Source organism: Natator depressus, chromosome 22 (assembly GCF_965152275.1).
Source record: "Natator depressus isolate rNatDep1 chromosome 22, rNatDep2.hap1, whole genome shotgun sequence".
Lineage (NCBI taxonomy): Eukaryota > Metazoa > Chordata > Testudines > Cheloniidae > Natator > Natator depressus.
The window spans coordinates 15,721,174-15,746,371 of NC_134255.1; the positions used below are offsets into that span (position 1 = coordinate 15,721,174).

At 45.6% G+C, this 25,198-nt stretch overlaps 1 protein-coding gene and 1 long non-coding RNA gene across 2 annotated transcripts in view; one reads left to right on the top strand and one right to left on the bottom strand.

Moving 5' to 3' along the window:
* The window catches only part of DRD2 (dopamine receptor D2), a 64,824-nt gene extending 62,036 nt beyond the window's left edge, over window positions 1-2,788 (bottom strand). Inside the window, exon 1 of the mRNA XM_074936745.1 lies at window positions 1,987-2,788. The gene's annotated coding sequence lies outside the window, so the exon portion shown is untranslated. The remainder of the gene's footprint in view (window positions 1-1,986) is intronic.
* LOC141976003 (uncharacterized) lies at window positions 2,163-12,991 on the top strand. Its single transcript, XR_012636046.1, has 3 exons — window positions 2,163-2,471; window positions 10,772-10,839; window positions 12,208-12,991. It is a non-coding gene; the product is annotated as an uncharacterized LOC141976003 (long non-coding RNA).
* The last annotated feature ends 12,207 nt before the right edge of the window (window positions 12,992-25,198 follow it).

The following is a 25,198-nucleotide window of genomic DNA, read 5'->3' on the forward strand; positions in this document are numbered from 1 at the left end:
GGTAACATATTACCCTCATTCTGGAACAATAGCTAAGATCCTGCAGTAATCCTTACTGCAACAAAGGGGTGTCAGATCATTCCATGAAGTATCTCACAAGATTAATGTGGCATGTCATGCTGAAGCCATATTGTGCATATACACACCATGCATGTGGGTATAAAGATATGCCTGAATATGATCTGAAATGTCAGACTATCGTGCACATGGGTATCATGGCATGACACATGCATTCTGTGTGTGTGTGTGTGTGTGTGTGTGTGTGTGTGTGTACACACATACATATGGCACTTAGTGTGACATATCATGGAATTATGTGATACATCACACAGGAAACTTAGACGTGTTAACCTAGGTGTGAGTAGAAACAGAGATTGGCAGAATCCCTCTCATTTGAGTCAAACCCTAGACCAGTGTAATTCCAATGACTTTAAGAGTTATTCTGCCTGACTTTCACCAGTGTAATCGTTTTTAATGCTCTCATCAATCTGTAGCTCATCTGTGCCTTTCACTACAGGGACAGTGCCTGTGACAGAGATTCACTTTGTTCATAAATGAACACAGGAGTAATTTAAGAAAAGTTTCCTTTCAGGTGAACAGTTTTTGATTAGGATGCAGGCAAGGTGAAGAATGGAGATTCAGAGAACAGAATTTCCAGAGATGTGAAAATGAAGCAGACAGAATGGAAAAAGAATACACCCCAGCAATAAACTGGTCAGATTTGGTCAATGCTACTCAAAAACTGCTTATCATACTTTCTTCTTTTAGGGAAAGAGCAGTAGCAATAATAGGTGGCCAACTTATTTTGAGTGGCTAGGAGCAACCATACATATTTTTATTCTTTCCAAAGTAAATGTTTAATATAAGCCTGTGCATTGTTAAGACCATTGGGTGACTGAGGAATGACACTTAAATCAAATGTGTAGATGCTAAAAACGTATTCAACGTCTTCTGCAGTGAACTACACATGTAACCTGTGTTGGCAAGGGATAGTATCATTTCTTGGTTGGTTATTTGTAAATTATTAAACTTCACTTGCATGGACAGCAGAGCATAATCCACATCCTAACATACTGTTTGTACTTTTGTTCCATATCTTACATCTTGACTACCCTGACTGAGATTTAATTGTAGTGTACAAGGAAGGGCCACCTGTGTATAACCCATTTACACCCAGCAACTTGGACAAAAATGCTCTATCAGGAATGCAACTCTCACTGAGGTCACTGGAAAGATTCCCACTGAAGTCAGATGAAGCCCGTGGCAGAGGCATAAGTATCAATGTAACAGTGAAGACTGGTTCATTCCCTCCAAGCCACTGTAAATTGTCCACAACGACTACTGTCAATGTTTCGAGGAAATAGCTTTAAAGATCTGTTTTCCAACCTCATTCAGGAAAAGGTGAAGAAGACAACTCCCCCCTCTGTCATTCAAAAAGATTATTCATCATAAAGATCTGCCTCATTTATTGTGCTGAAAAATAAATAAGGGATGATGTGGCTCTGACTTGAGGTAAAATACTAAGTGGCATAAGGGGAAAAAAAACATTTTTCCTTAAAAACCTAAATTTTTATCTTTGGGATATGACAGCAATATCCAGGGGGCCAGAGTGAACCCTAAATGTGTTCTCCTCTGTCTAAGCATTTTCATTGGGAGTTTGCCCTGTTGGTTTGTTTCATGTGTGTGAGAGAGAAATTAAGCATTACACTTCTAATGAGAACAGTGTGTTCCTTTGGCAACAATAAGTGCATCTTACTGTGGTTTATCCACCGAGCTGGTTGAAAACGGGGTGGGGGGAAATCATGAATAATTAGGTTTTTGCTGGGGTGTGGGGGTTGATTCAAATTGAGCAGAGAATTTTCACTGCAGTTTTGAAATTTGGAGAAATAAAGTAAAAACCCAGTCCAAACCTTAGCTCTGCCTGTCCATCTCCTCCTCATGGTATCTGTACCATCCATATTATTTGAGAAGAAAAAAAAGTCTTACCTTCAAGCCATACGACTTACTGGAGCAGAGACGGCAAGACTTCTTGTCCTGTATATCCACAACAGCACCACTCTCCACCGTGGCTTCTCCCACCCTTTTCAGAGCCTGCCACCAGACTTTTCCATTTTCATTGGCACTTTTCCTGAACACACAGTAACCCCAACAAACCAGGAATCGCTGGTGGGGAACGTGCTGTTATTGCCTAGCGAAACTGAGTCAGCAGCTGCCAGAGCTTCACGCTTTGGGGGGTGTCAGGGTTTTGTCAGGAATCCGACTTCGGAGCAAAGCTTTCCTGTCGCTGCCCAGGGCTCGGTGAAGCGCTGTGCAAAGGCGGAAGCAGTATGTCAGTTTCCAGCAGCCCAGACGCGGAGTGCCTGTGGAATAAAGCAGTCCTTTGTCTCTCCCACACACACCACACACACACACTAAACAAAATGCCCTGCAAGGGATTCGGGTCAGCCGCTGCTCCCCTGCCCTAGGACCTGGTAAATATTCTCTCTTGCACTTTTTCTGGTTTACGCGCCTAGGAGCAAAGTTTCCCCCTCGGATCTCAGCGCGGGGGCTCGGGCTCACAGGAGCCGGGCTTTCTCCGCTTGCAGTCCCCTGGGCGTGAGGCTGCCGGGCAGCTCCTCCTCCCGCCAGAGCCCTGGCTGCGAGACAGGGTGCAGCCTTGGCGGCGGGAGGCGGGCAGTTCCGAGCCCGGGGGCCGAAGGGGCAGCGAGCGGCCGCAGCTCGCGGGGCTCAGCAGGCTCCGGGCTGGGCTTGGCTGAACTTGCCAAGCCCTCCTCGCCCGGGCTGTTCCGGGGGGCGGCCTGGCCGGGCAGCGGGGAGGAGCGGGTGCCCGGTGAGCGGCGGGGCTGCGCCGAGCCGAGCCAGCCGCGCTCCGGCAGCGGCGAGCGGCGGATTCAGCACCGAGCGCTGGACAGCTCCGCGGCGAGCCGGGGCGGGAGGCGGAGCCGAGCTCGGGGCTCGCCCGCGCCCGCGGCTGCCCTACCCCGCCGGGCAGCGGGCCCGGGCTGGCGGGAAGGGAGCCGCCCCCCCGGCATGCTGCAGCCCTGCGGCACAAGCCCCTGTGGCCGGAGCTCACCCCCAGAGACAGCTGCATAGGGGCCGGGACACAGGCCAGGGCAGGCGCCAGAGGCCATCACTGCCCAGGCCTGCGCCGAGCACCGCCCAGCCCAGGGACGGGAGCACTTCCGTGCCCCCTTGGCTGAGCGAGCGCCCAAAGGCCAGCCTGGCAAGGCCTGAGCAGAAGCTGGGTCGGTGGCCAGAAGTCCCCCCGCCCCGTCCCCAGGAGGCTGGCAAAGGCAGGGGCTGGTTGCCCGCGGCGGGGGCTATGAATGGTCTCGTTATTACCGCCTCCCGCCCTGGGGGCCGGGGACTGGACCAGGTGGCTTGCTGGGGGCCCCTCGCAGTACGACAGCGGAGCAGGGCACTGGCGGAGCGGGTGCGACTCCAGCGGCTGCCTCCCCGCCGGGTTACGAGCTCAAGTTTCGGCAGCCTGTGAGCCTCACTCTCCCCCCACCTCCCCCCCGGGCCCTCCAAACGAGCCAGCGAGCTCCACCTTAAAGCACTGGACTAAAGCGGCAGGTTGCTGGGGGGGGGGGGGGTAGGAGTCAGGTTAGGGGCAAAAACGGAGTTCCGCCGTGAGCGAACATTGCGGTGGAGACGAGCCCCGGGTGAAAGGGACCGACAAGCCGCGGGAAGGCAGGAGAAGCAGCTGTGAGCATGGCCCTGGGCTGAAGCCACGGGGCAGAGCTTCTGAGCCGAGTGCTTGGGGAAAAGGCACCGGCGGATTTCTGACCCAGGACATGGCTCCTGCCGTTTGTTTCTACTGCGTTCACAGACACCGCACTTAGTTTGCACCAAATTAAAGAAATACCCGACTCCCCTCCTCAACTTCGCCTACTAGCCGAAAAAAAACCTAGTTAGGCCCTGAATACTGGCTAATTTCTTGGGTGAAGAGGGAGAACAATACTCATGGTGATAGACAGATAGATCCTTGTATCCTGAGGATAGGAAGGGGAATTAGTTCCGATTATCCAGAGACTTTTCCTCTTGATGCTCTGTTAAAATGGAACGACCGGGTGATAAAAGTGCTACCAGGATAACCTTTTGTTGCACTATTTTAACAGACGTATTAAAAACTACATTTTTCAAAGACTAAAGTGTCTTGCTTTTGAAGACATTGCCCAGCTCTTTGAGGAGGCTTTTAAAAAGCATTTATTCAGCTTTGTGGAAAGTGGTCAACCAAAGAGGATCTGGATCTTGACTGAGCCACAGGCTGAATTCAAGGAACTCTTTCGTTTTTATGCCTTTGTTTAAAATAGTGTCCCTTTGTGCATTTTATACTAAAATAACTATACATTATTTATACATTATCCCGGAGGTAGCCAGATTCATAACAGAGCCTTCAGCACCTTCAGCATAAGACTCAGAAACATTTAAATGAGTTGCCTTTTCTTAGGAAAATTTTGCTAGCCAACTCCTGTTAAAGGAGGCGTTATATAGTGTCATTTCAGTATGTCTAAAGCAATCTGATTTCTGCTTCAACAGGGTCAAACCTTAGTATATTTTTATTCCAACTTTTACCACCCTTTTCCCCCTCCCTCAAAAAAAAGGTATTTAATTCCCAGATGAACAGCACTTAGAACAGGATTATTTATTTGAATCTTTATGCTTCTCATGTTTCAGAGTAACAGCCGTGTTAGTCTGTATTCGCAAAAAGAAAGGGAGTACTTGTGGCACCTTAGAGACTAACCAATTTATTTGAGCATAAGCTTTCGTGAGCTACAGCTCACTTCATCGGATGCATACTGTGGAAAGTGTAGAAGATCTTTTTATACACACAAAGCATGAAAAAATGGGTGTTTACCACTACAAAAGGTTTTCTCTCCCCCCACCCCACTCTCCTGCTGGTAATAGCTTATCTAAAGTGATCACCCTCCTTACAATGGGTATGATAATCAAGGTGGGCCATTTCCAGCACAAATCCAGGGTTTAACAAGAATGTCTGGGGAGGAGGGGGGTAGGAAAAAACAAGGGGAAATAGGTTACCTTGCATAATGACTTAGACTGGGAGTGGCTAAGTCATTATGCAAGGTAACCTATTTCCCCTTGTTTTTTCCTACCCCCCTCCCCCCCAGACATTCTTGTTAAACCCTGGATTTGTGCTGGAAATGGCCCACCTTGGTCCCCTCAACCCACCCAGCAATATTGTTAACCTATCCAACTATACTCTCAGCCCAGCAGAAGCAGCTGTCCTATCTCAGGGTCTCTCCTTCTGCCCCTCCACCCCCTCGAACATGATACAGTTCTGTGGTGACCTAGAATCCTATTTTCGACGTCTCCGACTCAAGGAATATTTCCAAAATACCTCTGAACAACATAATGATCCACAGAGGCCTGCCTACCAACATTACAAAAAGAAGGATTCTAGGTGGACTCCTCCTGAAGGTCGAAACAGCAGACTGGACTTCTACATAGAGTGCTTCCGCCGACGTGCACGGGCTGAAATTGTGGAAAAGCAGCATCACTTGCCCCATAACCTCAGCCGTGCAGAACACAATGCCATCCACAGCCTCAGAAACAACTCTGACATCATAATCAAAAAGGCTGACAAAGGAGGTGCTGTTGTCATCATGAATAGGTCGGAATATGAACAAGAGGCTGCTCGGCAGCTCTCCAACACCACTTTCTACAAGCCATTACCCTCTGATCCCACTGAGAGTTACCAAAAGCATCTACAGCATTTGCTCAAGAAACTTCCTGAAAAAGCACAAGATCAAATCCGCACAGACACACCCCTGGAACCCCGACCTGGGATATTCTATCTACTACCCAAGATCCATAAACCTGGAAATCCTGGACGCCCCATCATCTCAGGCATTGGCACCCTGACAGCAGGATTGTCCGGCTATGTAGACTCACTCCTCAGGCCCTACGCTACCAGCACTCCCAGCTACCTTCGAGACACCACTGACTTCCTGAGGAAACTACAATCCATTGGTGATCTTCCTGATAACACCATCCTGGCCACTATGGATGTAGAAGCCCTCTACACCAACATTCCACACAAAGATGGACTACAAGCCATCAAGAACACTATCCCCGATAATGTCACGGCTAACCTGGTGGCTGAACTTTGTGACTTTGTCCTTACCCATAACTATTTTACATTTGGGGACAATGTATACCTTCAGATCAGCGGCACTGCTATGGGTACCCGCATGGCCCCACAGTATGCCAACATTTTTATGGCTGATTTAGAACAACGCTTCCTCAGCTCTCGTCCCCTAACGCCCCTACTTTACTTGCGCTATATTGATGACATCTTCATCATCTGGACCCATGGAAAAGAAGCCCTTGAGGAATTCCACCATGATTTCAACAATTTCCATCCCACCATCAACCTCAGCCTGGTCCAGTCCACACATGAGATCCACTTCCTGGACACTACAGTGCTAATAAACGATGGTCACATCAACACCACCCTATACCGGAAACCTACTGACCGCTATTCCTACCTACATGCCTCCAGCTTTCACCCTGACCACACCACACGATCCATCGTCTACAGCCAAGCTCTGCGATACAACCGCATTTGCTCCAACCCCTCAGACAGAGACAAACACCTACAAGATCTCTATCAAGCATTCTTACAACTACAATACCCACCTGCGGAAGTGAAGAAACAGATTGATAGAGCCAGAAGAGTTCCCAGAAGTCACCTACTACAGGACAGGCCTAACAAAGAAAATAACAGAACGCCACTAGCCGTCACCTTCAGCCCCCAACTAAAACCCCTCCAACGCATTATTAAGGATCTACAACCTATCCTGAAGGATGACCCAACACTCTCACAAATCTTGGGAGAAAGGCCAGTCCTTGCCTACAGACAGCCCCCCAACCTGAAGCGAATACTCACCAACAACCACATACCACACAACAGAACCACTAACCCAGGAACCTATCCTTGCAACAAAGCCCGTTGCCAACTGTGCCCACATATCTATTCAGGGAACACCATCACAGGGCCTAACAACATCAGCCACACTATCAGAGGCTCGTTCACCTGCACATCCACCAATGTGATATATGCCATCATGTGCCAGCAATGCCCCTCTGCCATGTACATTGGTCAAACTGGACAGTCTCTACGTAAAAGAATAAATGGACACAAATCAGATGTTAGGAATTATAACATTCATAAACCAGTCGGAGAACACTTCAATCTCTCTGGTCACGCAATCACAGACATGAGGGTCGCTATCTTAAAGCAAAAAAACTTCAAATCCAGACTCCAGCGAGAAACTGCTGAATTGGAATTCATTTGCAAATTGGATACTATTAATTTGGGCTTGAATAGAGACTGGGAGTGGCTAAGTCATTATGCAAGGTAGCCTATCTCCCCTTGTTTTTTTCCTACAACCCCCCCCCCCAAGACGTTCTGGTTAAACTTGGATTATTGCTGTGCACATTGTAAGATGAGCTATTGCCAGCAGGAGAGTGAGTTTGTGTGTGTGGTTTTTGGAGGGGTGTGTGTGTGGGGGTGGTGGTGGTGAGAAAACCTGGATTAGTGCTGGAAATGACCCACCTTGATTATCATGCGCATTATAAAGAGAGGTTTCAAAGAGGGATGGGCTATTACCAGCAGGAGAGTGAGTTTGTATGTGTGTCTGTGGGGGGGGGGGGGGAAGGGTGAGAATACCTGGATTTGTGCTGGAAATGACCTTCCTTGATGATCACTTTAGATAAGCTGTTAGCAGCAGGACAGTGGGGTGGGAGGAAGTTTTGTTTCATGGTCTCTGTGTGTATATAATGTCTTCTGCAGTTTCCACGATATGCTATGCATCCGATGAAGTGAGCTGTGGCTCACGAAAGCTCATGCTCAAATAAACTGGTTAGTCTCTAAGGTGCCACAAGTACTCCTTTTCTTTTTTCTTTTTACGAATACAGACTAACACGGCTGTTACTCTGAAACCTATTTCCCCTTGTTTTTTCCTCCCCCCCTCCCCCCCCAGACATTCTTGTTAAACCCTGGATTTGTGCTGGAAATGGCCCACCTTGATTATCATACCCATTGTAAGGAGAGTGATCATTTTAGATAAGCTATTACCAACAGGAGAGTGGGTTTGTTGGGGAGGGTGGGGAGAAAACCTGGATTTGTGCTGGAAATGGCCCACCTTGAGTATCATACACATTGTAAGGAGAGTGATCACTTTAGATAAGCTATTACCAGCAGGAGAGTGGGGTGGGGGGAGAGAAAACCTTTTGTAGTGATAAACACCCATTTTTTCATGCTTTGTGTGTATAAAAACATCTTCTGTATTTTCCACAGTATGCATCCGATGAAGTGAGCTGTAGCTCACAAAAGCTTATGCTCAGATAAATTGGTTAGTCTCTAAGGTGCCACAAGTACTCCTTTTCTTTATGCTTCTCATGAGGCCAAGAAACAGCTTGTCCTTTTGTAGCCTCTTCTGCTTTACTGTGATCTCACAAATATGCGGTCTATCTGATCATTTCAGAGAAAAGCAGCCACACTCAGTTCCAGAAAAACAATCACTTGGTAATTCATAACTGGAGGGAGCACTGTGTATGGACAAACTCCCAGGGTAGCATTGATTATTTATTATGTGCCAAGGCATTGCATGTGACTCAATACAGTCAGGTTGATTTACAGGCTTTAATAAGGCAATGGGGGTATATTTTAGCTGCCTCTAATGGTCTTATTTATGTTTGCTGTCATTACATTTTTCACTCTTATTAAAGAAAACTTTTATTTTGGCATGAATTAAAACAATGGTTGACCTCATGAAAGTCTTTGGGTTGGCTTCCATGTACCCTTGTCTGTGATAATAATACATGCTATCTTTTCCAAACTAGCAATATCTAGATCCTCACTGGATGTAAACTGTAGGCCAATTTATATCAGCTGGGGATCTGTACTACAGAGTTTATAGTGAGATTCATTAGTCTTGAACTATCCATGATTAATTTCAGTATACACCCCACAGAATTATTTGTAAATTATTTGTGAACCCCCTGTAATGGGTGTACCTCACCCACACTGGGCTAGAGGGGATTAACCCCAAGCCATGGGTTGAGGAAGCCACACACCCTCACCCCTGCTGGGCATGCTCCAACTGGAACTACAGTACAAGAGGGAGGCGCTCCGCTCAGTCTAGGCCGACCACCCGTGAGAGCAGATGTGTGCTGCAGGCTCCTGCTGGGAGATTGCCGGAGGCACCAGATGCTGATGCTAGCCAGGTTGGTGCCTCTCCTGAACCCCTGCCAAGGCTGACAGAAGCTAGGCCGCGGTTGCTGAGGGAGCTCCTGCATTGGAAGATGGGGTATGAGGTGGCCTGGAATGGGATGGGTAGAAATTTGTGACTGAGACCGAGCAGCGCGCAGTTGGTTCCCTAGGGTCCTGGGTTAGGACCCAGTGGAGAAGAGTGAGTGCAGGCCCCCTACTCCATCCGACCTGATGCGCACACACTGCTGGCAGGTGAGGAGATGAATTGGGCTGCTGAAGGTCATTACATAGACTCTGGCCACTGGGCCATACTGCCCTGAGAAGAAGGGCTGCTACTTAGACTTTGGCTACTAGACCTTCCTGCCCTGGAGCCTAGGCCTGCCTTAGTGACTCTGGCTGTGATGCCATACTGCCCTAAAGGGCTGATGGGGTGTACCTCCCCTGCAACCGCCCCCCATAAGTATTGAGTGAATTTCACCTCTTTCATGGGGTTTGTCCACAAGCAAAACCCAATTTTTTTCAATCCATTTGTGGTTTGCCATTACTCATTGACTGGTTTGTCTGACTAACTCTTTGTCTGGAGACTGTTCGTCAGCATTTCACTGCAAGTACACTGTGCTGCAGTGATCTTGTTGGTTAATTTTGTGTGTGCGCACACATACACACATAAAATTCCCAAATAAAATACTCCACTGCACACACGTCTCCCTCTTCCTGGGGAATGGATGACACAATAAACACCTGACAGGTGCTCGTCCCATTGCTTAAGTTACGGCTGGAAGGTGCTCAGATACTAAGATGATGAGCCTGGTATCAGAATAGAATAGAACTCTCACTGGGTACAATGGGAGTGTAGGGTCCTCAGCAGCTCACAGGAGGCTCTCAGCATCTTGTAAGAGGAGCTTGTCCGCAGGCTCGTGAAGTGGTGCTGCCCAGAGAAGACTGCTGTGCAGGTGCGGGGAAGAGTTGAGGGAAGCACCTTCACCACCTCTCAGAAGCCCAGCACCACTTAACCCAGCAACCTGTCTCTCTCTCCCAGACCCCAGCAGCCCATGTCCCAGTCCAGATTCAACAACGCCCCTGCTGCCCCACTACATCCCCTCACCCTGACCCAGGGCCCGCCTCCCAAACAACATCCTTACCAGCTCCCACTAGTAGATTAATCAGAGAATGTGAACAGAGAAAGGTCAAAGCAAATCCGTTCAGAAATGTGAATGGATTCTGGGGGAAGGGGTTTTTTTTGGAGCATGTGCCCAGCTCTGATTCACCAGTGATTATTGCAGGGCCGGTTGGCTGGAAGTTGTGAAGTCTTTATTACAAATAAATACAATAGCACATTAGAATTAATCACAGAAGATGCTTCCCCTTGGCGTGGAGCTAGATCTGGTTTCAGGGTGGATAAACTCAGGAAGAAGGCAGATTAGTCATCAGGTAGCCTGCATGAAGCCAGTGAACTTGATTGCCCTGCATATATTCTGGCAGAAATGGTGTAATTACTAGACTCCTACTAATATCTCACTTCTGTTTCAGAGGAAAGAGAGAGATTTTGTCTTTGTCAGCAAAGGAGGCTCTGCCACTGACTTGCTCTGTGGCACTGGGTGAGTTATGTAAAGCGAGGGTTAATAGTACCTACCGTCTCACAAGGGTGTTGTGTAGCTATATTACTTAACATCTGATCTGGCCAACATAGGGCCAGTCTGACCTGCATCGCCACCTGCTTAAACAACTAAAATCTTCAATGAGCAGAAGTGACTGAAAACACATTCTCATTTAATTTATTGACTTGGACTACATGGCTTTGACCTGCCCTGTGTGGCATTAGTTAGGAGAGTGACACAACCAAACAAACACTGAATAAAACAGCATAAATTCAGAACACAGCCACATGAGACACGAGCAGCAGCTACAAGGATCAATCAAGAATTGATTTGATATTTGAATAGAGAGACCCAAGGAGCTAAAACTCTAGCTGCTTTAATTCTTGCTGTGTAATGGGTTTCATCCCTCAGCTATGTAAAATACAAATAGCCAGCACCACTCAAAGGCTGATGAAACTTTTGCAACTATCAGATTAAGAGATGTATCAGATCTCGGGTAGTGTATTGAAGAGATTCTAATATTCTTTATTAGTGGGTCAGTCCTGAAGACAAAACTTCCATTGTCTAAATAAGGACTTCTAGATTGATTGGACCCATGTACATTTCAGGGGCTTTGGGGTGAGAAGTACAAGTTATTATCAGTACTGATAAGGGGAACATAGAAACACTGGGCCAGAATCTGAGGTGGAATAAATCAGCCTGGCTCCATTGACACCAGCTGAGGTTCTGGCCCATTATGAAAACACATTAGTTTTTTGCCAGGTAACGTTCTATTCTTCTGGTTGAACTAAGCTCCTGACAAAGCTGAGATCTACCTTTTTTTGTCAAAAGAATTTTTTGAATGAAAAAGGGTTTTATTGTGGAAAATTTCCATTTAGGTTGAAAATTTCAATTTTTTTCATTGAAAACCCAGAAAAAATCATTGATTAAAAACCTTCAGGTTTTGGTAGAAAGTTTCTGCTTTTGAAAAATGAAAACTTTTACCAAAAATCGACACTTTTTACCCAAACTGGTTCTTGAGAACGGAAAAATTCTCCTAAGCATCTAAGTCACTTTTGAAAATGGGACTTAGGCTTCTAAGTCATTTAGATGCTTTTGATAATGTTACCCTCACTCTAATACAAAGCTCTCTCATTGCCTCTCCTGTACTGAACTCCCTTCAGAGTGTAAGCAGCTGCAATCCTTTGTGATCATTGGAACCGTTGAGCAAACTGTGAGAGGCTGCTCAGCTGCTGTGGAAACATTTTCCTCAGTCTTACACACACACCTGATGCTTAGGAAGGACAAGCATTGGGCAAAGATCCTTAGCCTTATTTCTGTGTGTTGTTTGCACTTGGGCCATGTCTGTTTTGTTCCATTTATTTCTAGATGAATAAATAATGCCTAGAAGAATAACCATGTCGCAGATGATGGAGAGAGGCTCCCAGGGGAATAAGAGGCCAAGCAGGAGAACAGTTTTGTGTACTGAAGATGGCAGGAAGATCCCTGTTCATCGGGCTTCCCCAATTTCTATTTTTAGGCTTTGCTATTTGCACTAATTTGGCTGTAAATGCAGATGAGTTCATGTCAACAACAGAGCCGGGATGCTCTGGGGCAGTTTAATCTCAAACCTACTTATCTTAACAAACCAAATGGAAAGCCGTAATGGTGAGAATGCAGCAACGCACCATGTCCCACAATGGTAAAGAGGATGACCTTTCACTAGAGAAACAAAGACCGGGATGAGATGTTACGGCAATTGGTGTAAGTGCAACTAATAGAGGGCCATTTATTTAGGTCTTCAAGTCTCACACAAAAAATCACCCCACTTGGCAATAATTGATGCCTTTGCTGGCAAACTCAGCATGAGCCAAGGATTGGATGGGCCATGGAGACTGAACTCCCCAATTCACAAGAGCATAGTCTATCCAGCTCAGGTTTGAAGCATATTTCATGCAGGAACGCTGGTTTGAGAAAGTTGTGCAGCTGTTCCAAGGATAATAATGACAGGTTTCAGATAATTAGCCTCTTACAGTTTGTATGGCAACTTCCACCTTCTGTGTGTGTGTGTGCGTGCGTGTGTGTGTATCTATCTTCTTACTATATGTTCCATTCTATGCATCCAATGAAGTGGGCTGTAACTCATGAAAGCTTATGCTCTAATAAATTTGTTAGTCTCTAAGGTGCCACAAGTACTCCTGTTCTTTTTAAGGATAATACTGTTACCCGCCCCCCTTCTTGACCTGAGTGGTTAGCCAAAGTTCTGGGCCCTGTCGGTTGTTTCTGTTAGGGGAGAAACAGATGTAGTCAGAGTATGATGCAACCCTATTTATTTACAAAGAATGTACAAAATCCTGTTTTCCTGACCACAATCAAACAGGATATAGTTTCTTTGCCCACAGCTGTAAGCCTCTTTCAGCCAACACTCTGCTCCAAAGCACTCTCTCTCTCTGTTTTTTTTTCCTCAGGGGCACACTCCTAGTGCTTCTGGGGCAAGATCTGGTGCTTCCTCACTGCCTTCTCTCTTAGTGTGTCTCACCTTTCTGCTGTTTCTCTCACAGACACCCAGACAAACCGTCCCAAACTCCTAGCCCCTGTGCTTTCTGTATCAGTCCCTAGGGAAACCCCTTGGATCAGCTTCCACTCAAGCCTTGCCAAGTGCTCGTGTTTTGGGCGTTGCTCCTATTGTTTCAACTACCTGGTTACATATAGGAGCTTAATGGCTTCTTACAACTATCTTAAATGCAGGACAGGGGTTCCAGTCCCTGAGCTGCAAAGAGGGTTGGGTTAAACCATAACAATAAACAGAGGGCTTCAGTAGGCAGGGCACACAGAATTCAGAACGACCAAGAGAAGGTGGTAGCGTGAAGAATGCAAAATCCATGACTGAGCACTATGCTACAAGCTGAGCTACCAGGCAAGGTCCTTTGATGGAATGTCCCCTGCTATTGCATATGGCCCAATGTCAGGGAGGATACCTTCAATGGGAGGACACACTGGTGCCACATTTTCTTTCCAGGAATGAGCACACTTCAGAGAGAGATCTGATCACAGAACTGGGAGCCAAGAACTCCGGACCATTAATCCCAGCTCTGGCACGGATTCATCTGGTGGCCTTAATCAAGTCATTTATGCCAAAAGTTTTTGGGTGTCTATCTAGAGATGACAAATGATTAAAAAACCAGAGGTGCAGATACTCAGCACCTTAGAATAGCAGGCCCCCGTTATTCCAAATCTGAAACACCCTGAATCAGTAGCTATGTGGCTAAGGCTGGCTTTAATCTTTCTGCCAGGGTTTCCCGTTATATAACATGAGGATAACAATGCTAACACACCTATCTTAATGCACATGGCTCTTTGAAGACTAATGAATTAGATAATATCTGTAAAGGGTTTGAACATGAAAAAGCACTACACAACTGCTAGTGTTACTCTTATAATCATTCATTATTACTCATAGCTGCCTTCAGTTCTTCAAAAGTCCGTCCGCTCAAAGCCTCCGGGACCTCTGGCTGGGGAGTGCTACCAGAACACATTCAAACAGAAACAAAGATGGTCATAGCTGTCTAAGAAACATTTGCTTTAGTTCTCTGGAGAACAAATCCAGGTAGGAAGCAGAGTTTCAATAAGAGTTTGTAAATGAAAGAGAGGTTGAAATACATATATCGATTACGCCTGAATGGGAGATGAGTGGTGACAAATGCAGGGATTCTCTCAGCCCTGGGCAGAGCTCACCCCATCTGTGAAGGTGTGGCCTCCTTCACTCATCACACAGGAGCAGGGGAGGGGATGCACACTGCCTACAGGCATGCCAGCAGCTGCAGCTAGATACATCCCCACTGCCACACACAAGCCCCCAAGTGGGTAGAAAAAGCAAACATTACCACAAGCCGACAATGAGACTGCGGTTTATTAAGCCTGGGGCTGAGAACCCTGCCACGGATCCTCATGGGCAGCAGAGAGAAAAACCCGGGATAATTTTACAGCAAATGGACCTCTTCCAAAACATTTGATGGCAGCTAACGAGGTTAAAAACAACAGAAAAGGCATTTTTCAGGGTGAGGTATTAAGCACTGCAGAGGGTCAGTGCTGGCAAAGAGGCCAGGAATTGATTCAGAAAGGAGAACACATTGGCTCTCAAATCAAAGAGACAGTAAAATCCATCAAGTCCTTGAACAGACTAGGTTTTCTCAGCACATCAGGGCTTGAGCCAGGGTTTGCAAGAGTTGCTTTTATAGCTTCTCCTGTAAATGAGTTCCAGCTTGACAAACCATCTGGAAAGGAGACGTTACTCCCCAATATACCATGATATGGAGGTGCAGATTCAGCCCGGGAAGGGGCAAGGAGCCTTTTCAGGGAGGATGCCTGCATATGGTGGATTTGAATAAAGGGGAACCTAGCTCCAGTGAGTCTCTCCCTCTCCCCAGGACAAAGGGGCCATGAGATCTGCAAAGGCAGCACACTCAGGCCTCTCTTTGTGCAGCAGAAGGGTCCAAAACGTTTAGTTGAAACTTTTGTTTTGGAAACGTTTCATTAAGGCAAGGTTACAATAAAGCATTGACATACTGCACTGTCCATTACTTCTTACTTCTCCAGGAGTCGGTTAATAGTCAAAGAACCTGGCTAAAGATTTAATGGCAAATGGCCTTTCTTGACAAAATTCATGATAAACATCTTTTAAAAAAAAAACACTTTTGGGTTTTTGTCAAAAAACTGCAAACCTGAAATGTGGTTTGTTTGTTTTTCTTTTCAGTTTTTGGCAACTAAAGCCCAATATTTTGGGGTCTGGATTTTTGAAGAATGACCAAATTATTTTGATAAAAAAGAACGTGAATCGTTTTCAGTGATTTTTTTTTTTTTTGGTAGGAAAAAAACCCAGCTCTAGATGACAGAGGTGTTGCTCTCTAATGAGGTCCCCTTCTGTCCACCTGGATGGGGAGCTGGGTACCCTTGGAGAATTAGAACAGAGGCCATTTCAAAATGATTTCACTGAATTTTTCCCCCATCCCACATTTCACTTCATTAGCAGTTTCAATGAAAGAGTTAGTTTTGCATCAAGTAAATGCTAAAAGCATGAAATGTTGCATATTTTTAAAAATGAAAAATGAATCACTGCTTAGAAAATAGAAAAAAGAAAAGGAGTACTTGTTGCACCTTAGAGACTAACCAGTTTATTTGAGCATGAGCTTTCGTGAGCTACAGCTCACTTCATCGGATGCAACTCACGAAAGCTCATGCTCAAATAAACTGGTTAGTCTCTAAGGTGCCACAAGTACTCCTTTTCTTTTTTCTTTTTACGAATACAGACTAACACGGCTGTTACTCTGAAACCTGCTTAGAAAATGAGTGTGTTTCTGATTCACATGGGCCTGTGTTAGCCCAGGTGTCCCCTGCTAGAAACTGGACAGATTCCACAATGGCTCTAAGCTGTGGCTATCCGAAAGTTTGGCTTTGTTCAACCCAAGTGCCATACTGCAGAGAATATACCCAGGGCTCAGTATATTTTGCACTGGCAGAAGGGACAAGAGATTTGCTGGACATACTTTTGCTCCTTAATGAAATTTTCTTCAAAAATGGACCCAATTTTGATTTTGTTACACAATGTGAAAAACACGGATAGCCTGATTCTCAGGTATGCTAAAGCCCCTTCACACCACTCTGGCAGGGGTCTGCTGGACCAGTGCAAGAGTCATGAGTTAAGTGAGAATCATGCCCTGATTCTGGTGAAGTCCGACATCTTAGTGTGAGTACTTTGTGCACATCTATGGAGAGTCCAATCCATCCCTTGGTACATGGGAAGCTGGGCTGGTAGAATCTTAGAAAGGACAGAGGGAGGGGGAATGGAAGTGGGTAAGTGAATCCCATAGTGTTGAAACCTCCCCGCTCTCCAAAAAAACCAAAACCAGTGTTGAAACCAGTGTTGAAACCTCCCCGCTCTCCAAAAAAACCAAAACATTCTGCAAAAAAAATGCCTTAATATTCAAACCTAGATCTAGTCACTGCAGAGCCGGGATCAAAAGCTAGTGATGATATGTTTTGCTTGTGTAACCCACACACCCTCAGGTTGTGGTGTTCTGTCCCATTTAGTGGCACCGAGACCACTTAGAGCGCGAGAGAGAACATGAGTCTGCTCTACAGCCTTAGTTAACAGGCGCTTGGCTTTTAGCTCATGCGGTAGAGGTTCATGCACTAAACTCCAGAGGTCCCCGGTTCAGCCCCACCTGTGGACAACCAGGGTCTGTCGGCATTACAAGTGGGGGCTCGTCTGGGATTTCAGCTGGAAAGACTCTGAAGCGTGGGATGCAATTCCTCAGCTAGGGGAAGTATGTAACCCACACACTTTCTCCGTGTGGTCTGTCCCAGCTAGTGTTGCCAAGACCACTTAAAGAGAGAGATAAAATGAGTCTGCTCTACAGCCTTAGCTAACAGGAAGTTGGCTTTTAGCTCATGCAGTAGAAGCTCATGCTCTAAGCTCCAGAGGTCCCTGGTTCAATCCTGCCTGCTGGCGCCCGGGGTCTATTGGCCTTATACTTGCACTGAAATATTACAGCAGTTCATGTGCTGAACTTCAGCAGAATCAAACAGCAGCTGACATGCAGCTTAGCTATGTGTGTGTTGGAGTTTTTTATGGCTTATGGAATCTGCCACGGGCTCAGGAAGTCATTGATTTAGTTGGACTATAACCGGTTTCTCATACAATCTGACAAAAGTAATATTGCTCCCTGGGCCCTGTTAACCTTTCACTGCTTTTTACCGTAGCCCAGGCAAAGCGTATCTGCCTAGCACGACTGTTGAGGGATTTTCCTCTCTGACCAGAGAAATAACCATAAAGTCAGCGGTTATTACATGAATTAGCACTGGTCAGCATAGACCAGACTTTGAAAGCAAAAGCGCTTTCCCTCTTTGTTATGGGGTGTGATAAGGTTTCTACACCACACAAGGCAGTGCAGGTTAATTCAGGTTAATTAACCTGAGAGGGTGCACCTGGGGGAGAGCCAGCGCTTGCAAGGCTGATTGATGATGGAGCACAGCTGAGAAGGAACAGTAGGGGCTGGTATAAAGCTAGGAAGCTGGAAAAAAGCAAAGGTTGGCAGGGGAAATAGGCTAGAATGATGGGGGGTGGTGTATGTTTGGAGTGCCTGTGTTGGGTAGTCTACAGTTGCTCCCTAGGAGGAGGGCGTTCTGGCTGGAAAAGCTGGTGGGTAGGCAGTAGCTACAGCAAAGTAGGAAAGGAATCCAGGGAAGTAGAAATAAGATCTTAGAGCAAGTAGACCATAGCTGCTGGATGTAAGGTCCCTAGACTGGAAACTGGAGTAGTGGATGGGTCTGGGCTCCCCTACCAGCTGTTGGGAAAGTGGCACAGGCCTGTCCTGGAAGACTGTCTGGGGTGGGGCATGAGAACAGTTGGTACAACAGGACTTGGATACCCCAGCAGGGCAGGACAGTTCTGTGACCTGGCTGGAGGGGCTGAGTCACCAAGAGGACGTGCCCAGAGTCCCAGAGAGGCAGTGGGGCTGTGGTGAGCCCATAATGATGGAAAGGGGGCTTTAGACTGGACAGAACTAATCCCCAGTGCTGCTGTGTGTCCTGTGACATGGTGCTAAAGGTAAGTCTCTGTAATTAATAATCTGACTTTATTGGGACTTGCTCCCCTTCTCTGTTGACTGTACAGAGTTCATACTAGCAACAAATGCTCAGAAGCCCTGATTTTATTAACACACAAGGATTCTTTGACAGACTTAACGGCTTTCCCAGAATCTTCCATAGAGGGTGATCTACTGACTCTTACAGCTATGAGCCTCACAAGTTACCTGGATCCTCAATGTAGTTAGGGCAATAATTACCCTAGACCATACAATGTGCTTAAAACCATCATAGTTCTAACTATAGATTAGGGTAACTTATTGCTCAGCAAGACAGCTGGTAAAATCCATCTTGTAATAATAATGCAGTATAAACAATCCCAACCCATTTGGGGGTTTGAGTTAATATAGATATCAGATGCTTGTTGCAATATTTCTAAAGTTCCAAAACACCAGACATTTGTTCTCCAGTTATATGTGTATATATAACAGATCAATTTAACATTTTTCTATTCTCAACTAGATTTGCAACATATGCTGTGTGGTGTTGGCTTTTTCTGTCTTCCCATAATTAATTAGGCTTGAATACTAATTTAATCACCAGTGAAATGCCACACTTTTCAGAGTGGCTGATGGAGGTTAAATTGGTTTAAATATCCGCACTGGGAGACTGTGGCAACTTTCTGTGCTTGAACTATTTGCGATTGCAAAGGTCCCCGAATAAGAGTGTTTAATTAAAGGCTGGAGTGTACACTGAATTCCCTCATAACATGTGCTTAATCACTGCATATGGTCCTCTTGTTTCCATCACTCCTGGGGTGTGAGATAGACAGTAGGAAGTGTTCTGTAGGCAATGACATAATGAAGCAACTGAATCAAGCAGCTGGGAAACAGGCCTGTTTAGAAACTAAGTGTTGCACAGAGCAGCCAGTGCATCAAGCTGACAGGGCAAGGTGTGAAGTGCTGCAAAATGACAATCTCAGAGGCAGTGGGCCATAGGTTAGCCTGTGTTTTACCGGGCAGGTGTCATTCAATGTATTTTTAATGGGATGTGGTCTGAGGATTGTTAGAAATATTACTGAAGTCCCTTTGGCAGAGTCTGACTGGTTTAGGTGGCAGTTTGTATAAAAGTGAAACAGCGATCCTGCAAAAGTGGCCTTGCGCAAATTGTAGAACAAAAATGCTGTGAGCCCAGTTCCACTTTTTTCAAGCCTGTGCTACATCAGACTAGTGCCATGTTTTGTACCTGTGCCATGTGGTATAATTGCATGAGGGTCAAGACTCTCTACTGGTATAAATCAGCGTAGCTCCAATTTCACGGTTGGCCCCTTGGTAGCAGTGTCCAGGAGAGGCCAAGGAATGTGGACCTCAAACTCTCCTCTCAAGTTACCCCACTGGAGCAGTTTGATGGGCACTTGGGGAAGTGTGTGAAGGAAGCTCTTACCTTATCTGTTCTGTGGCTAAACCAAGGATTTCAGACTCCAGGGTCAGTCTCCAGGAGAATTAAATGAGAATGTGTAATGTGGTTTGCTTCTGTCTGTAACTCATTCACCTGATTCCATCACAAAATATCCTCTTTATGTAGCAGGTGTAAAAAGCAAAGCCAACACTTAAATAAGACCTGGTCTCCAATTACCTTGTTAAGGTATATGGAGATAGTATCTGATGGGCATCTATACCATAAACATAATGGCTAATGAAACACTATCAGTGCAGGTTAGGGTTTCAGGAAGTTCCAGAACTGGATTCTATGCTGTCTCAGGAGATTCCACATGGGTGGGGTGTGGGGGAATACAAGTGACTTAAGCTACCAGTGCACCTAATTCTGCTCTGCTCTCAGCTGTCAGCCCCCTGGGTGAGGTAGAGGGCTCCCTTGGGATGCTCTAATTTTCAGCAGCCTAGCACAGCTCTGCAGCCTAGAATAGCCAGAGAGAAAAGAGGTCCAGCCATTTTCCCCTTGTACCCAGGCATGCCCCCAGCCTCTTTGTTTGTCCTGCTACTTCTGCCATGGCCTGGTTTCATTTTGATAGTGCTTTGCATAAAGTCCTCCATTGCTAGCCTCTGCAGCCACTTATGGATATGTGAGCAACTTTTAAATGCTGCATGAAGGAGAAATTCTATTTCCTGTGCGCTGAGCTAGAGGCTTGACCCTGCAAGAGAGTGAGCACTTCAGCCCCAACACATCATGGAGGTATGCATGTGGTTAAAGTTAAGCATGTGCTCCAGTATTTTTCTGGATCAGACTCAGCACTTTGCTCTGCTAGGCCTCGGTCCTGCAAAGGTGGGTGAGGCAATACCTTTCATTGGACTGACTTCGGTTGGTGAAAGACAATCTTTCAAGCTACACAGATCGCCGTCAGGTCTGGGGAAGGTACTTGGTGTCACAGCTAAATACAGGGTGGAGCATATTGTTTAGTATAAGTAGCTAAGCCCTATTGTAAGAGAATTCAAGGTGAAGTGTCCCACTAACACCTCCTCAATCATAGGACAAAAGTGGGGTTAGTGGGCTGCGGATATTCTTAAGCCATAAATCCAGTGTGTGTCTCTTAGAGGAAGGGAATCCTTCCCCTTGTTGTTTGCAACAAATAGGACACTTCCAGCTTGATCCAGTGGAAAGACTCCCATTCACTTCAACGGGTTTTGGATCAGGCCCTTAAAATGTCTGAAACTTGTTTGCAGTCAGACCTCACACAGTACCAGTCTAGTTGGGTATATTATTTTTAGAGAGGCTGAGTTGATTGATTGAAGGCCAACAGCATCTCTTTCCAGCCATCCGTCAGGGTAAGGAACACAAACTATCCTAATTTAAATCACCACCAGTTGGGGCCCCATGTTCTTTATCCCACTCAGACAACAGTACAATTGCAGTTAGGATGATGTTGCAAGGCTCAGATGTATTGCTTGAATTGCAGTGACTTATTTAGTAATCTTCAGTTTCAAGGATGGAATAATATCCCATCTCTACATAATCAAGGCATCAGAGCCTTTACAGAAGGGCATCCTGTCAGCAGATGGCCAGAGTGCATGTGGTTAAATGCCCTGGGCTTTTGCAACTCATGTTGAATACAATCTAGGCATCACTTACTCTATAGTGCCAATTTGGTGTCTTCCACTAATTAAGTGTAAATGACGTTAATATGGAGAGAGGTTCCCTGCTGTCTTATGCTGATATTAGTTTGGCTTAAAAGCATTTTCAGAGGCAGTCCCTGGGCTGCCTCCTGCAGCACCAGAAGGCCTGTTTGAGCAGAATGGGACACTTCTTGTCTGCAGGAGTATGGTGATTTGGGGAGCCCAGGCAAGGCTTGCCGACACCTCGTGTTCCAGGCAGACTAGTTCTGCATGGGCACCCTGTGTCCCAACCAACCAAACTAGCACTGGAGGGTGGGGAATGAATTCTGCCAAAACATGTGAAAGCTGTCTTCACGGGGAAGGCTTTGAGATGTGCTCCTGCTTTTCTCATAACTTTTATGGAAGTCTTTAATTTTCTAATTCTTAGCAATAAAACTAGTCATTTTTCACAAAGGCACATTTTTACTATGTCATTTTTTCCCTGGAATACTTTGTTTTTTAAAAAAGGACCTTTTTTGATTGGAGGGTGGGTGGGGGGGAAATCATCATTTGAAAAATTCACAAACTCAAACCAATTGTTAGAACAACTTGTGGTTAGAACACAAGCATGGCCACACTGGGTCAGACAATGGTCCATCTTTTCCAGTAACCCATCTTCTGACGGTGGCAGCTGTCTATACTTCAGAGGGAATGAACAGAACAGGGCAATGACAGTGATCCTTCCCCTGTTGTCCAGACCCAGCATCTGGCAATTGGAGGCTCAGGGATATCTAGAGCATGGGGTTGTCTCCATGACTATCTTGGCTAATAGCCATTGATGGACCTACCCTCCATGAACTTCTCATTTTCTTTTGAGCCCAGTTATACTTCTGGCCTTCACAACATCCCTGGCAATGAGTTCCACAGGCTGACTTGTGCAATGTGTGAAATATTCCTTACGTATGTACATGTGTGTTAAACCCGCTGCCTATTAACTTCATTAGGTGACTCCTAGTTTGTTACATGAAGGGGTAAATAGTCACTTTACCCACATCTTCTGTGATTTTATAGATCTGTCATGTTGCCTCTGGATCATCTTTTCTAAGATGAACAGTCCTGACCTTCTAATCTCTACTCATATGGAAGCTGTTCCGTACCCCTTGTAATTTGTTGCCCTTCTCTGTACCTTTTCCAATGCCAATCTTTTTTGAGATGGGGGCAACCAGAACTGCACATAATATTCAAGGGGTGGGCGTACCATGGATTTACATCATGGCATTATATTTTCTCTTATCTATTCCTTTCCTAAAGGCTCCTAACATTGTTAGCTTTTTTGACTGCCACCATACACTGAGGAGATATTTTCAAAGAACTAACCAGACGCCAAGACCACTTTCTTGAGGGGTAACAGTTAATTTAGACCCCATCATTTTACATGAATAGCTAGGATTGATTTTTGCAATGTGCATTACTTCACATTTATCAACATTGAATTTTATCTGCCGTTTTGCTGCCCAGTCATCCAGTTTGAGATCCCTTTGTAGCTCTTTGCAGTCAGCTTTGGACTTAATTATCTAGAGTAATTTTGTATTGCCTGCAAACTCTGCCACCTTGCTGTTCACCCCCCTTTTCCAGAGCGCTTCTGTTTTGGTTGAATAGCACTGGTCCAAGTATCCTTGGGGGACCCTATTTACTCCTCTCCATCTGAAAACTGGCCATTTATTACTGTCCTTTGTTTCCTATCTTTTAAGAGCCTTCGGTAAGGGACCTTGTCAACGGCTTGCTGAAAGTCCAAGTATGCTATATCCACTGAATCATCCTTGTCCACATGCTTGTTGACACCCTCAAAGAATTCTAATAGATTGAGGCATGATTTCCCTTTACAAAAACCCACATTGACTCTTTTCTCCAACAGAGCGTGCTAATTTGTTTGATAATTCTGTTCTTTACTCAAGTGTTAACTAATTTGCCTGGTACTGAAGTTGGGGTTTACCAGCCTGTAATTGCCAGGATCTCTGGAGCCTTTTTAAAAATCAGCATTACATGAACTATCTTCCAGACATCAGATACAGTGACTGATTTAAGTGATTAGGTTACATACCACAGCAGTTGAGCAATTTCATAGAGTTCCTTAAGAGCTCTTGGGTGAATACTATCTGGTACTGGTGATTAATTACTGTTTAATTTACCAATTGGTTCCAAAACTACCTTTACTGAACCTCAATCTAGGACAGTTCCTCAAATTTGTCACCTAAAAAAGAATGGGTCAGGTGTGGGAATCTCCCTCATATCCTCTTTAGTCTGATGCAAAGAATTCATGTAACCTCTTTGCAATGGACTTTATCTTCCTTGAGTGCTCCTTTTAGCACCTCAATCATCCAGCGGCCCCAATTCCTCTTTTTGGAAGGTTTCCTATTTCTGACTTTGTAAAAAAAAGCATTTTTTTCTTTTGCTAGTTCCTCTTCAAATTCTTTTTTGGCTTGCCTAATTAAACACTTGTAAGTGTAAAAGTGTGTTCCTTTCCATTTTCCTGTGTAGGATTTGACTTCCAATTTTGCCTTCCAGTCCAAAGGAAGCCTTTTTGCCTCTAATGGCCTTTTATACTGCTTAGCCAGTGGCATTTTTTGGTCCTCTTTCTTATTTGGGGTGTACATTTATTTTCAGCCTCTATTGTGGAGTTTTTACAAAGTTTCCATGCAAGCATTTTACTCTTGTGACTGTTGCTTTTAACCTCCACTTAAGGAAGCTAGTTGTTGTTGTGTAGTTCCCCTTTTTGAAATGAAATATTACTGTGGTATTTCTTTGCTTCCCTCCCCTGTCAAGGATTATGATCACTATTACTAAGCAGTTCAATGGTTAGGTAAATTTTTTTATCTCACTAACTACTCAAGGCTAACTCTATAATCCTCCACATGGGTATACATTGAGTAGCTACATGAAGATTAAAAACTACAGTACCATGTCTCCACTAGGGGCTTTACATCAAGATAGCCAAACTGCAAAGCACCTAAGGCCAGAACTAAACAAAAAGTTATATTGACCCAACTACATTGCTCAGGGGGTGTGAAAAATCAGGTAGTTAAGCTGACCTAAACCCTTGGTGTAGACAGTACTTGGTCAACAGAGCTACTGCCTCTGGGGGAGGTTTAACTACTGTGGTGGGAGAAGCCCTCCTGTCACTGTAGTGGGTGTCTGTCTTGAAGTGCTACTGCAGCATTTCTAATGAAATACGTAAGTATAATAACCACCCCTTTCTGTGCTGTGAAGTTGCAGCAGCCTGAGGGTCAGCTCCCCTCAATGCACGTACAACACCCACAGTGGTTAATGGAAGTGCTACAAGCTGATCAGGCCTGATAGATCTGCTTAGTCAGTCACAAGGTAAGACCTAAAAATGTGCCACACAGCTGCGTTCAACCTGGGCTAGGGAAGCTGAGCGGGGTTGGGCCTGCTCAGTAGGTGGATCAGAGACCTCTCCAACCAAACCCAATAGTAGCTGGAGGTAGGTAGCGTTCCCTTCTGAGTCCGCTCGGAAACAATAGTGAGTGGTGTGGTGTGCTGAGACATGCAATGCTGTTCATGGGCAAGGTATAAGTATCCTACAGCATCCTATTTAACTACATTCTAGCAGCCTAATTTCCCCCCATACATTCAGCTATGTTGCTGGCCCAGAAGGGGAACAAATATTTAATAATGGGCTGTTCAGCCCATCAGAAAGGAAGAACACAATGCAATAGTTGGAAGCTGAAGCT